At 39.9% G+C, this 12,825-nt stretch overlaps 1 protein-coding gene across 5 annotated transcripts in view; it reads right to left on the bottom strand.

Annotated features, from left to right (window-relative positions):
* The window catches only part of LSM11 (LSM11, U7 small nuclear RNA associated), a 770,814-nt gene that overhangs the window by 381,018 nt on the left and 376,971 nt on the right, over positions 1-12,825 (bottom strand). For 4 of the 5 annotated variants that reach the window (XR_004318853.1, XR_004318856.1, XR_004318855.1 and 1 more), the window contains one exon: positions 10,398-10,437. The gene's annotated coding sequence lies outside the window, so the exon portion shown is untranslated. Of the gene's footprint in view, positions 1-10,397; positions 10,438-12,647; positions 12,733-12,825 lie in introns of those variants that run through there. The other variant, XR_004318860.1, reaches the window with a different exon arrangement.

The raw sequence follows: 12,825 nt of genomic DNA, 5'->3' as shown, positions 1-12,825 counted from the left end.
CTGCTTGCCCAGGAGTTGCTCTGAATTCTCTCGCACACTGAGGGAAGATCAAATCCCAGAGAAGAGCTGTTTCTAGCCTCCTTTTGAATGGAAAGTGTTCTTGTTCAGAATACTGTTCTTTAAAAACTGAAAATAGCTTGTATTTTCTGCTGATATAAATAAGTCATATTCAGGATAAAAATCAACTATTTAGAACACACATGTTTAAAGGTTTTGTTTACTTGAAATTCCACCACTCCAAGATAATAATTAACATTTTAGGGAGCATGACTCCATATATCTCTTTTTACTGACAGGGAAGTCGTATACAGCTACAAGCATCTAGTTATTAGTTTATTTAACAAATATTTACAAAATACCACGTGCCAGGGGTCCATCTATACATGCTGTTCCTTACCATTTTTTATTATTCAGTAATATGATGTGAACTTGCTTCCATGTCAGTGGAGGTCTACATGATCACTTTGTATCATTCTGTCATGTTTGACCATAAATTCCAATGATGCCTTTAAGTGTTTTCCAACTTCTTGCTATCAAAAACAAATACAACAGGAAGTCTCTCCACATTTCTCTGATTATGCCTTCCAGATAAATGTCACTGGAAATTCAAAACACCTCACATTCGTCTAATTCTTCACTTTTTAAGTTGTTGTCATGTTTACAACTTGGCGATAAAGAGACCGGTTTCTGTAAAACTCGCATCAGAATTGGTCGCACTGTTTCACAGTCACATTGCATACATCTGGCTTTCTCTAATAAACGCGAGAGCGCGAGGTGTGACTGATGAAACCAAATCACAAAATACCTGAATGTGTGAACGTGAAGGGGAGACAGACCTAAAGATAATTCTCTGCAACTAGAAGCCAGATGTCTCAACACCACCAGAGCGAACTACAGCATGGGTGTGTCCACTGGACCAAAAGAAGACTTTGGTAGCCCCAGAGATCCTTCCAGACAAAGGATCCCTGAGGGTGGAGGTTACAGGCGTCTTACTCACCAATGTATTTCCAGTACCTAGCTTGGAGCTCGAAATATGACAGGTACTCAATGAACAGTTCTGCATTTAATAAACCACAAAATGGGTCTTCCAGGACCACAGCAAACCACAGCCAACTTCCCATCCTCATGCCCACTCCACAAGAGAGACTCTGACGTGAAGCCAAGGAATCCAGAGCTGATAAATTGCATACGGCTTTCATCCTACAATGAATTTCTCACTCGGAAGGAGCTGTGGACAGTAAGTCTCCTCCAAAGCCACATCAGATCCTTAAACCGAAGAGCTCAAACCAAGGGGGACTGGTCCAACAGTACATGGAGAAGAGAATTCTCTCAACGAGTGCTTTATTTTGCCCTTCCTGAAAATTCCCTCCCAACTCCTATCAGAAAATTCCATTCATCTCCTCCATTTCCGCCCCTCCTCCTCAACCCATAATATTACCTCACCCTCTGCCACTTTGTCAGAAATCCGTCTTGCGTACTAATTCATATATACACACACTGGATATGTAAAGGAGTATTACCAAGTGGGTGGTTCTTGAAAATCAGCCATTCATCATGCATATTGATCACTGAGGTAGGACGGTATGAATCAGAGAGTAGCAATCATTAAATCAAAGATTTATACTAGTAAAAGAGCACCAGAGCCATTCATCAATTCCATACCGCCCTCGGTGATTAATTAGGTTCCAATCTGACAGCTTAGAAGCTGGTTCACAATTAAGGCTATTACAGTTAGAGGTAGGTTGCTGTTTTTTTTTTCCCTTCCCTTTAGGAAGAAAAAACTGGGGGAAGGCGTTCATTTGTTGGGCTTATGACATTCTGTACTTTTCCTTCATAACATTTATCCCTGTTGGTAAATACAGAGTTATCAATGGGATTATGTTTAAATTCTCTCTCTCTCCATTAGTCCATTAGGTCCCTGAAATCTTAGAGCCTCTAGCACATAGTAGGCACTCAATCGGCATATGCTGAACAAATGAATTTTTAACTAGATGCCTTCAGATGCTTTGGGCTCAGATGTAGCATCACTTACAACGGGGCTTCTCATGTTCCCACTGGGTCTTGCCCTTTAAAAAGTGAAACGGAATCTCTCCAGGTTGGAGAACCACTCTGGAAAACTGTTTGGCAGTAGTGACTGAAGCCCAAACACTCATTCCTATGACTCAGCAATTCCAACCCTGGGTATGTACCCCACAGAGATGGGAACAAATGTTCACTGAAAGACATGTACGAGAATGCTCACAGAAGCACTGTAATTAATAGACCAAGCTGGGAACAACCCCACTGTTCATCAACAGAGAATGGACACATAAATCATCATCTGGTCACACAATGAAAAACTACACAGCAACGAGGATGCACAAACCACAGCCTCACGCAGCAGCACGGATGAATCTCATACACACTATGCTGACAGAATGAAACCAGACACAAGGGAGGACATGCTGTGTGATTCTATTTATATTAAGTTCAAAAATAGGCAAAACTGATCTGCGGCATCAGAAGCTGGGATGATGACTGCCTCTGAAAGGCTAGTAAGTGGGAGAGGGCATGAAGAGGGCTTCTGTGGGCTGATAATGTTCTGTTTCTTCACTGGGCGCTGGGTCTACACGTGTGTTCACTTGGTGAAAATTCACACCCCATTTTCTGTTGTTTCATTTTAGGTTAATAAATAGAGCTCTCTGATTAGTGCCCTTTTTTGTATGTATGGGATAGTTCAACCAAAATTAATTTAAAAAAAAGAATTAACTTTTTTCTTTCTCTGTGTGATGGAAGAGTAGGAAATATTTTCATGCAAACTGCAAGTCCAGATTGAAATCTCAGAGAGTGTCTCTTGGTGGAGATTCTAAAGAAAGAGGTATAGTTTCAAATACGACATTAAAACTGCATGTCTAAAAAAAAATTTTTTTAACAAAGAATAAAAAACAAATAAAAACTACATGTCCTTTAGTGTTCCTTCTAATTCTCAAGTTCTATGATGAGTAACCTTTTGAAAATTGACAGAGAACTCAGTGCCCATGGATTTCTTGTGCTAACCTTGGCCATTCTCAGAAGAGTGAAATGAGACAATTAAAGAAAACTGTCTTCCTGACTTATGTTCAGGAGTCTGCATCACCTTTTATAATTTCCCCTGCAACCCTTGAAAAGCAAGCAGGGGCTTCCTGTAAGTCAAGAGGGTTTGGAAGAAATGGGTATGGTAAAGAAATGCTGTGGTTTTTGGAAATTCGGAAATTTCTGATAATCGCTAGCATTAAGACCAGAAAACTAAGACCTAAATTCATAATAATGAAGCTTTCCAATTTTTGAAGTCTTCCTACATACCACGCACTGAGTTTATGTGCTTTTTAACGTATTCTTTCTTTTAATACTTGCAAATTCTAGGAGATAGGTACAGACTCTCTCACCTGTAGGGAGGGTGAGTCAGTCCACTGTCTGAGCCTCAGATTCAAATCTGTACATTGGGAATAAAGCTCTGTGCCCACAGAGCAGTGGTTCTGAGGATAAGCTCTGGAACAAGACTAAAAGGGTACAATTCCAAGCTAAGCAACTTTCTAGGTGTCTCACCTTAACAAAAATTTAACCTCTCCCTGCTTCAGGTTTCTCATCTACAAAGTGGGGTTACTAACAGTATCTACCTCACAGGATTATCATGAGGAGGACAGGACATTTAGCACCATGCATGGCACCTAGTAAGACTTCAATCCATGGCAGGTATTTATTAATGTTACTTATTTTTAATATTATTTTATTTACATATATTCTTCCTAAGTGTTAAATACTACATAACTGGCAGATATCACATATTTAATTAGAATAATTCTTAGTAAAACAAAAATAATCAGCAATAGTTCTCTACTGGTTTAGGATCTATTTGGGATCTTTCAGTCTAGTTCCCTAAAACACAGAAGAAATCATTATTCATCAAACTCCAAAATTTCTTGAAAGCTAAGATCACATCAGTCATGCTCATTGTTTTATCCCTGAAGTGAACCACAATGCCTGGCATATACTAAGCACCCAAAAAATATTTGATAAATGTTTTAGTAAATACTTCCCTAGTATACCTACCTAATCTCCCCACTGTGTGCTAATCCAGAAGAGGCCTGGTTATTTTCAGAAATTTTCTGTGAACTGTAGTAACCACAGATATGCTCTATTTTTTAATTGAACAATTTTATAAGATAAGTATGTCTTTTCAAAAAGATTTACTAGGTGTTTTCAAATATCAAAATCTGACTTACCCTTACTTTTTAAAAACTTGCCCATCCTAAAGTCAGATACAATGAAAGACTTTCATCCCTAGAACATAAACCTTGTATCACCTCACACCAGTCAGAATGGCCATCATTCAAAGGACCACAAACAATAAACGCTAGAGAGGGTGTGGAGAAAAGGGGACCCTCCTACACTGCTGGTGGGTGCAGGTTGGTGCAGCCATTGTGGAAAACAGTATGGAGATTCCTCAAAAGACTAAAAATAGACTTACCATATGACCCAGCAATCCCGCTCCTGGGCATATATCCAGAGGGAACCCTAATTCAAAAAGACACAAGCACCCCAATGTTCACAGCAGCACTACTTACAATAGCCAAGAATGGAAACAACCTAAATGTCCATCAACAGATGACTGGATAAAGAAGTCGTGGTATATTTTATACAATGGAATACTATTCAGCCATAAAAAATGATAAAATGATGCCATTTGCAGCAACCTGGATGGCCCTAGAGAATGTCATTCTAAGTGAAGTAAGCCAGAAAGAGAATGAAAAATACCATATATCACTCATACGTGGAAACTGAAAAAAAAAAAGTACAAATGAACTTATATGTAAAACAGAAACAGACTCACAGACATAGAATACAGACTTGTGGTTGCCAGTGGGGAGCAGAGTGGGAAGGGATAAACTGGGAGTTTGAGATTTGCAGATACTGAGTGGTATATATAAAACAGATAAACAAGTTTATACTGTGTAGCACAGGGAAATATATTCAATACCTTGTAGTAGCCCATGGTGAAAAAGAATAAGAAAATGAATATATGTATATTCGTGTGTGACTGAAGCATTGTGCTGTACACCAGAAATCGACACAATGTTGCAAACTGACTATACCTCAATTATAAGAAAAAAAAAACCACAAAGCATAACTTCATTTGTTCATTCATTCATTCACCAAGTGTTTATTAAGTACCTTGTATCTGTGTTTAGGGATCTCTGTTGCAAATCGTAGAAACCTCAAAAAGATTTAGTAACAAGGGAACTTACAGCAAGCAACAGAAAGCCCACCAGTAGCTGTGCAGGCTTCTTGTTTGTCTTGATTCAGTGGCTCATTATGTCATCGAGGACCCAGATTGTTTCATCTGTCTACCCTGTCATCCCGGGTGTTGGCTTCATTCAAACTGGTAGCCTGATGACTCCAACTACTGTAGGCTGTGGCTAGACCTACTGGTTATCTACCCAACAGTCACACTCTCCCACTTCTTCCTCCCAAAAAGAAGCCCATTTTTCAAGTATCAGATATCAGGGTACTTCATTATGCCCTCCTAACTGTGTTTGTTAATTATCTAAGCCAATTACAATTGTTCCTTTTGTCTTCCCATAATTGCCTGAAGATGTCCATGTAACAACTCTTGGATAAGTAAGGGAAAGTCAGCTCTGGCCCTTCTAGGAATATTTACTTCCCACACATAGTCAGGAACTTGCCCCCATTCCTGCCCCTGGACACTCTTGCCTCTCCTGTGTGAGACGTTCCTGCCGCCACTACAGCCATCTCATCACCACAAAGAAAGCTTCCAGCACATGGTATAGAAAGATGGCAGGAAGCTGGCAGCCTGGCTGGAATTAACCAACCCTGGAACTGTCCTACCTCTGAAATTCTGGTTATGTGATAAGTTATAATGTAAACACGTATTCTTCAAGCTGGTTTTAGGTGGGACCTCGAGAAAGTTATAAAACACTGTGAGACACATACACTTATCACTACACAAACACAGCTATTTCCAGAGGGGGAAAAAAAAAAAGATAATCTCTTTCTGAGAATTTCTCTTAAAATAGAAGAAAACTGACCCAGACACCTCAACCTCTTTCCTTCCTCCCCTACTTCCTCTCGATTTTAATTGCCCAGTATCAGGTCATATGCCCACTGTTGAACCAATGGCCTGCTAGAGAAATTGGATTGCTAACCCCTGGGGTTTGGAATTGGGATCAGCTGTGTCCGAAGTAACTCGCCACATGGGGGAGAGGTGACTGCCTGAATTAAACTGAGTTCTGTTAGGACAAGGGGCGGGATATTAGATATTGATCTGCTGTATCCTGCTTATTACCATATGCGTAATGTGTACTGGCCTTGGGACTCCCCAGTAACAGGAAATGTTCAGCACAGCTCTAATGATCAAATCAAAGTCCATATCCTCCTTCAGGGCCCTATTTTTGGAATCTCAAAATCTCTTAAATGTAAGCCAAGCCATCAGATCTCTAGCAACTCTGCTAGGGCTTGGGTCCAAATGTGGAATTTGCTAACAGAGATTTCATCTAAAGTAAAGTTGAAGTAGGTTTCTTCCTACCTCCCACTAAGAGCTATTAGAAGCCATTCTTAGGCATATTGGTATATTCAGGAGTACTAACTTGCCTCCAGGCACATTTCTAACACTCTTTATTTCCGATCAAACTTGTCTGAACCTAAGTCCTCAGACTTCCTGGAGCCTAGAAAATCATTCCCCAAATTGGAAAGAGCGTCTCTCCGTTGGGGAAGTACGGTAGAGTGGTTAAGAGGGAGTTCGGATCCCTGCGGTACCAGTAACTAGGTGGTCCTTCGGCAAGATGCTTAATCTCTCAATGCCTTAACTTCCTCAACCATAAAATGTGAATGATTATCTAACTCCTACCTCATCAGCTTGTAGAAAGCATTAAGTTAGCCAGTGCACGGAAGTGCTAAGCACAGTACATAGAACATAAAATGTTACCTTGATAAGGATTAGCTCTTCCTTATGTTTCTTCATCTCTGTCTTTCTCTCTCTTACGGCATCATCACAGAGCTATACCATCACAGTTAGAGCTAACTGATGGGCCTTTCTGGTTCGGTGCTGTCAGTCAGCCAAATAGCTCGAATTTTTTTTTCCATTTGGTTAGACAAACTCCCTATTTGGTATAACAGTTAACTTAGCCAATTAAATGAAAAACATAGTTATTATATGGTAATTTTATTTATATCGAGCTTTTTCAGAGGCCACAGGGCTGACCATTTCTGGACCAGGCCTCCAGAGTCGAGGCTGGCTTCACTCTCCTCACACTGCATCCTTGGCTTTGAGCCAGCTCCTCTCCACAGTCTCAGAAAGCCTGAACTGCGACAGTGCCTTGGGGAATCAACTTCATTGACTCACCAAATCAAAATATACAAATTCCCCTTTTAAACCATGATCTATAACTGGGAGAATATTGCCTCTCCACTGCATTAAGGCCCACCCTATTACCTTATGGAATTACCCACAGTGGCAGAAATCCATTCACCTGATCCACCGACACCCTGGGGGCAGCTCAGATAGCATAAAGCCAATTGATAGATGTATATTTGATACATATTTTATGCCTGGAATTTATGTCTTCTGCATGTTTCATTTGCTATTCTGACTCACTTTATGGCACAGGAGAACTGGGGGGATTTCAAGAGGGACTGAGAAAGAAATAGCGTGGAAGAACAGGGTGGAAATCGAAACAGCAATTTTTCCTTCTGATCTAGGACCTTGCACCTGAGCATCCTGATCCCCTCTACGGCAAAAGAGAAGTGTTCCCTCCCTTCCTCCTCCCAGGAAGGGACTCTGAGAAGGAAAGGAGCTACAGCTGGAAGAATAGGAGAATCCTTTTCCTGCAAGCCAGCAGCTGAGCCAGATCCCCACCACAAAGTGTGTGTGGTGCGGGGAGGGGAGGGTGATAAAGACATAAGCAGTAACAGAACTAACGTTATGCAGTTTAACCTGTGCAGTTTTCAAGACCCCACCACTTATTTCAGCTCACTTCGCTCTCAAAGTAGTCAAGACTGGTGTTTTCATCCCATGTTACTGATGCTGCAGATGGGAGAATGACCTGCCTAAGACCATGGTCGATGGCAAAGCTGGGACTCACATTTCACCTTCTACCTCTCTAGTGTGTGTACAAGTGGTAAGATGTGAAATTTTAGAAGGCTTCTTCATGAGCCCCTATACCTAAGGACAGAATTCCTCACCATGCTCAGTATTCAAAGCCCTACTTTGTATCCTGTATTTTCCAAAAGCTTAATTAAAAAATTTATACCAATTTATTATAACAACTTACATACGTACACACTAATTCAATCGTCACAGTAACCCTGTGAAAGTAATGTAAGGGAGTGTGACTCCAGGAACCGTGCTCTCAGGCACTCTGCCATGCCGTATTTCTTCTCTGAAGCTCCCTACTTACTCCCTTCACCACCAGCTCTAGGACCTGTGTCTCAGATTCCCTCTCGCAGATCCAGCCTCTCTAACTCCTGTCCACCTGCCCCTTTTCCATCACCACCAATTCCTCTCTCCCTATTATGAAAGCAATTCAGTTTACTCCCAGCCCCAGCCAACCATTTGTTATCTCAACATACACAGTCAGAAAATAGTTATACTTAAATTTTCCTTTTATGTAACAGGCCTGCTCTCCTTACAAGTAAATGCGTGTAGACAGATGGTAATCATTCAGAAAATACTTGTTGAGCTCATACTATGGGCCCGGCACTGAGCAACTTGAAGGACGCAGTGATGAGCAATACCAGACATGATCCCTGACTTCAGGGGACTGACCATCTAATAGAGAAAACAGACGGCCCTCAATGAAACACACAGTCAGTGCAAAGTACAGGCATAACAAAGCACTGTGAAGGAAAGTCAACTCCATGTAATTGGAGGATTTGGTGCAGTCAGGGGGTCAGGAAGGGGTTCTCTTAAGTGGGAAATGAGCTGAGACAAGGAGGACAGATTAACAGCATATTCACTGTTGCTTTATTTACAAGGTTGAAAACTGGAAACAACATGTCTATATAAAAGAACCATTTGTGGCATTATCCACATGACAGACTATTAGAAATCCATTTAGAATTAAATCTTTGATAACTAAAATATTACAAGATTTAAAAAAAAAATGCAAACCAACCTAACTTTAAAAATACTAATGTTAAAAAAAAAATCTTAACAATGAGAATCCAGCAGTACATTATGCAAATTGATTCATTCCAGGAATTGAAAAGTATTTCAATCTTAGAAAATCCATTAATGAAATTCATCATATAAACAGGTCAAAGGAGAAAACTATGATTACCAAGAAAACTGTCAAAAGCATTTACTAAAATTCAAATCCATCTCTTACTTAAAAAAAAAAACTTACTTTTTGAAAAAGGACATATACATCCCCCGAAATTTAAGAATCATACTGAAACACTAGAAGCATACCCATTAAAGTCAGCAATATAACATGGAGGTGTTCTTATACATGTGTTATTTAATATTATTCTAAAAGCACCAGCTAGTGCATATGAAAGTCAACCAAATGAGATGCAACTATTGGAAAATGAAGGTACAGTGATCACAATTGCATATGATGTGATTATACACTTGGAAAACACAAAAGAACAAAAAAAAACAGAAAAATAAAGTGGCCATTTACAAAAGAAATACACAAAAATCAATACTGTTCTTATAAACTAACAACCACGTATAGAATATAGAAGGAAAAAAAAAATCCCACTCACACAAGCAAGAAAAAAATTAAGTTAAAACTTGAAATAAGTACCAGAAAAGTTTCACTTGACATATATGAAAAAAAATAAGTAAAATTACTAACAGGTACAAATAATGAAGAGACATAACTTGTTCCTAGATATGGAGATTTGATATTATAAAAATACACATTCTTCCCCATAAATCTAAAAATAATCAAGGCAACCCGAATAAAATTTGACAAAGAATTATAAAAGTCTCTTTGGGGAGATAATTCACAAACAAGTGAAAATAGCCCAGAAAAATTTGGGGGAAAAATTAATGAGGAGAGATTTGTTTTACCATATGTATTAAAAAGCTACAGTAACTTAAAATTGTTTTTCCTTAAATAAAAAAAACAAACAGAAGGCAGGGAATAAATACCAAAATCTAACCCTTTAGAAAAGAGAAAAAGGTAAAACTAATAAATGATTCAAAAAGCTGGTCTTTCAAGAAATCAACAAAATAAACCAGTAGCACACTTAATCACAAAAAAAAAATGGGAGAAAACAGAAATATGCAGTATGAGAAATGGTAAAGGTAGACAGAAAACTGAAAAACATCATTAGAAAATAATCTTGTATAATTCTCTGTAATAAATCTGAAAACCTAAATAAATGAATAATTTTAACAAAATACGACTTACCAAACTGATCCCAGTGAGAAAGTTTGAACAGACCAAGTTCCTAGAAGAGAAAAAGGAAGTTATCAAAGACCTACCACAAAAGAACAAATAAAGCAACAGGCATAAATGCTTTCATACGGAAACTGGACCTTCAAAGAAGATATTACCCCAATGCTACTTAACCTGTTCCAGAGAACAGGAAAAAAAGGAAACCTCCCCAATTCTCTTCATAAGGCAAGTTTAACATTGATACCTCAATGTGGTAAAGACTGCACCGAAAAAACTACAGACCAGTCTCACCTGTAAATATGGAAGCAAAAATAAATAGAATATTGGCAAACACAATCAAATAGCCAATTACAGTAATGTTCCAGCCAAGCAGGGGGAATTCAACCAGAGGAGACTTAATTCACCATGTTGATGAATCAAAGGGGGACATCATATGAACCATGAACACTGTGGCAGCATCTGACAAAATTCAAATTCTTCGTGAAATTTACAAGATTGTGAATTTTAAAAACATTTAGTACAAGAATCATTGAAAACACTGTCGTTACTGGCTTGAGGACAAATCACAGTCAGCCACTCAGGCAGAGGGGCAAAAGTCGCTGTGGCCTCAATGCACTGTAGGCAGGTGACCTCCCAGAGGGGCCTGGGGGACCCGGGCAGGGTATGGGCGTCTACCATATTAGAGAACAGATTAGGGTAGCAAAGTGTCCCTCCCACAGACTACACTGCAAAACGGAAAGGAAAAACAGACCTTTACAATGGAGAAATCTAGGTATTCTTATTATGCATCACCTAATTTAATCCTCCTCACTACCACCCAAGAAACAGGTAGAATCATCTCTATTTCACAGAGAAAAACTTGAAGAGCACAGCTGCATAGTACTGTACTCAGGTAAAGAGGCGGGGTTGCTATCCTGTCTTAGTTTGCGTTCTAGCGCACTTGACTCCCTGTATCGTTCTAATTTCTTTATCGCTTGGATCTCCACCAGCCAAACCCAAAAGCAAGCCAGAGGGCAGGGAAGTGAAGGGTGGATGTGACTCACACCTGTCAGCCTCCTACGCACACAGCAGGATAAAGAATAACGCACACGTCTGGAGGAGCTAATGCAACACAACAGGTGTATCCCATTTCTTAACTGTAAGGCAAGCATAGTAAGACTTCCTACCACATAAGTTGTCCAAGGACTGAATAAGATACTGCATTTAAACATCTCAGCACTATTTTGGCACTGATAGAACTCAACAAATATTAGCCACGTGAGAGGCTATTATAAGACTACTATTAGCTCGTATTGGTTAAATGCCCTGAATCAAATCAACTTCAGTTTTCCGTCAAAAGTTTGGCTTTTTCACTTAAGAACAAAAAAGCAGCAGAGAAAAGACACAGCTGGCTCCATCTACTGATTATCCCCTAGAAAACTGGTTAGGTATCACAAACAAACCAACATCCGAGCAAAAAAAGGATGCCGATAACATGAGCAACACCGATTTCCCCTCAAAACAACACTTTGAATCCGTTTTTAAAAAGCGCTGCCAATGAAGAACATTCTTGCTAAAGGGACATCTTTTCAAGCTGTGGCCTCATCCTGAAAATATGCTTTTTACACAGTCTTGTAGATAATAAAGCTCACATTTAATAATTTTGCTCATAAATGACCGCCTAAATATGTCAGAAATAATTTTGAATCTGTGACCCTTAGAGCTGAAACTATAGATGAATGTAATTAACCTACTTCCAAAATTAAAAAAAAAAAAACTGCTCTATTCTCTCCTGACTCGGGAACATATGGTGTCGGATTACACGGTTGGCACCTGGCTGATGGCTGGGTCCATGTGTCACATTCTTACACAAACAGGCAGAGGCGGCACAAAGCCTGCCTGGAGGAATCTCAGCCAAATCCAAAACAGGCAGCTAGAGCCTCAGGCTTGGCCAAAAACTACTATGAACAGCCTGGAGGAGGAAACAGACCTCTCAGCACCACCCTCTGAGCCCAGTTTCCCCTCCTGCCCCCCAGCCTCCTCCGTAAGCACCCCGAGAAGGACCCATGAAGGTTGGTTTCTCCACTGACACATCGTCAACACTCTCGGCTCCATTTATTAGGGAGAGATTAAGTCTGGGCTCAGCTCATCTTTGGGGTTGGCTCTTGTATAAGTCAAGGCATTTTCAAGCAAGTTAATCCAACGAAATGCTCTCCAGTCCAATTAAAGGTATGTTTGTCACTCCCCGCTCCCCTCAGTTCCCAAATCCTGGCATGTTCATACCTAGTGAAGGACATTCACGTCCAACTTTGTGCAAAGCAGCAAACTGGAGAGTCAGCAGCATCCTGGCCTAACTTTTCTGCTCTCCTCTTGAAACAACACCAGCTTAAACTAGTTTTGACTCCTTAAATAGGCTATTGATTAGCCAAATTGAAACAGCACCAGCTTAAACCGGTTTGCA

The sequence above is a fragment of the Camelus ferus genome, chromosome 3 (genome assembly GCF_009834535.1).
Source record: "Camelus ferus isolate YT-003-E chromosome 3, BCGSAC_Cfer_1.0, whole genome shotgun sequence".
Classification (NCBI taxonomy): Eukaryota; Metazoa; Chordata; class Mammalia; order Artiodactyla; family Camelidae; genus Camelus; species Camelus ferus.
The sequence above is the reverse complement of the archived record's forward strand: the minus strand, read 5'-3'. Positions and strand labels throughout refer to the sequence as shown.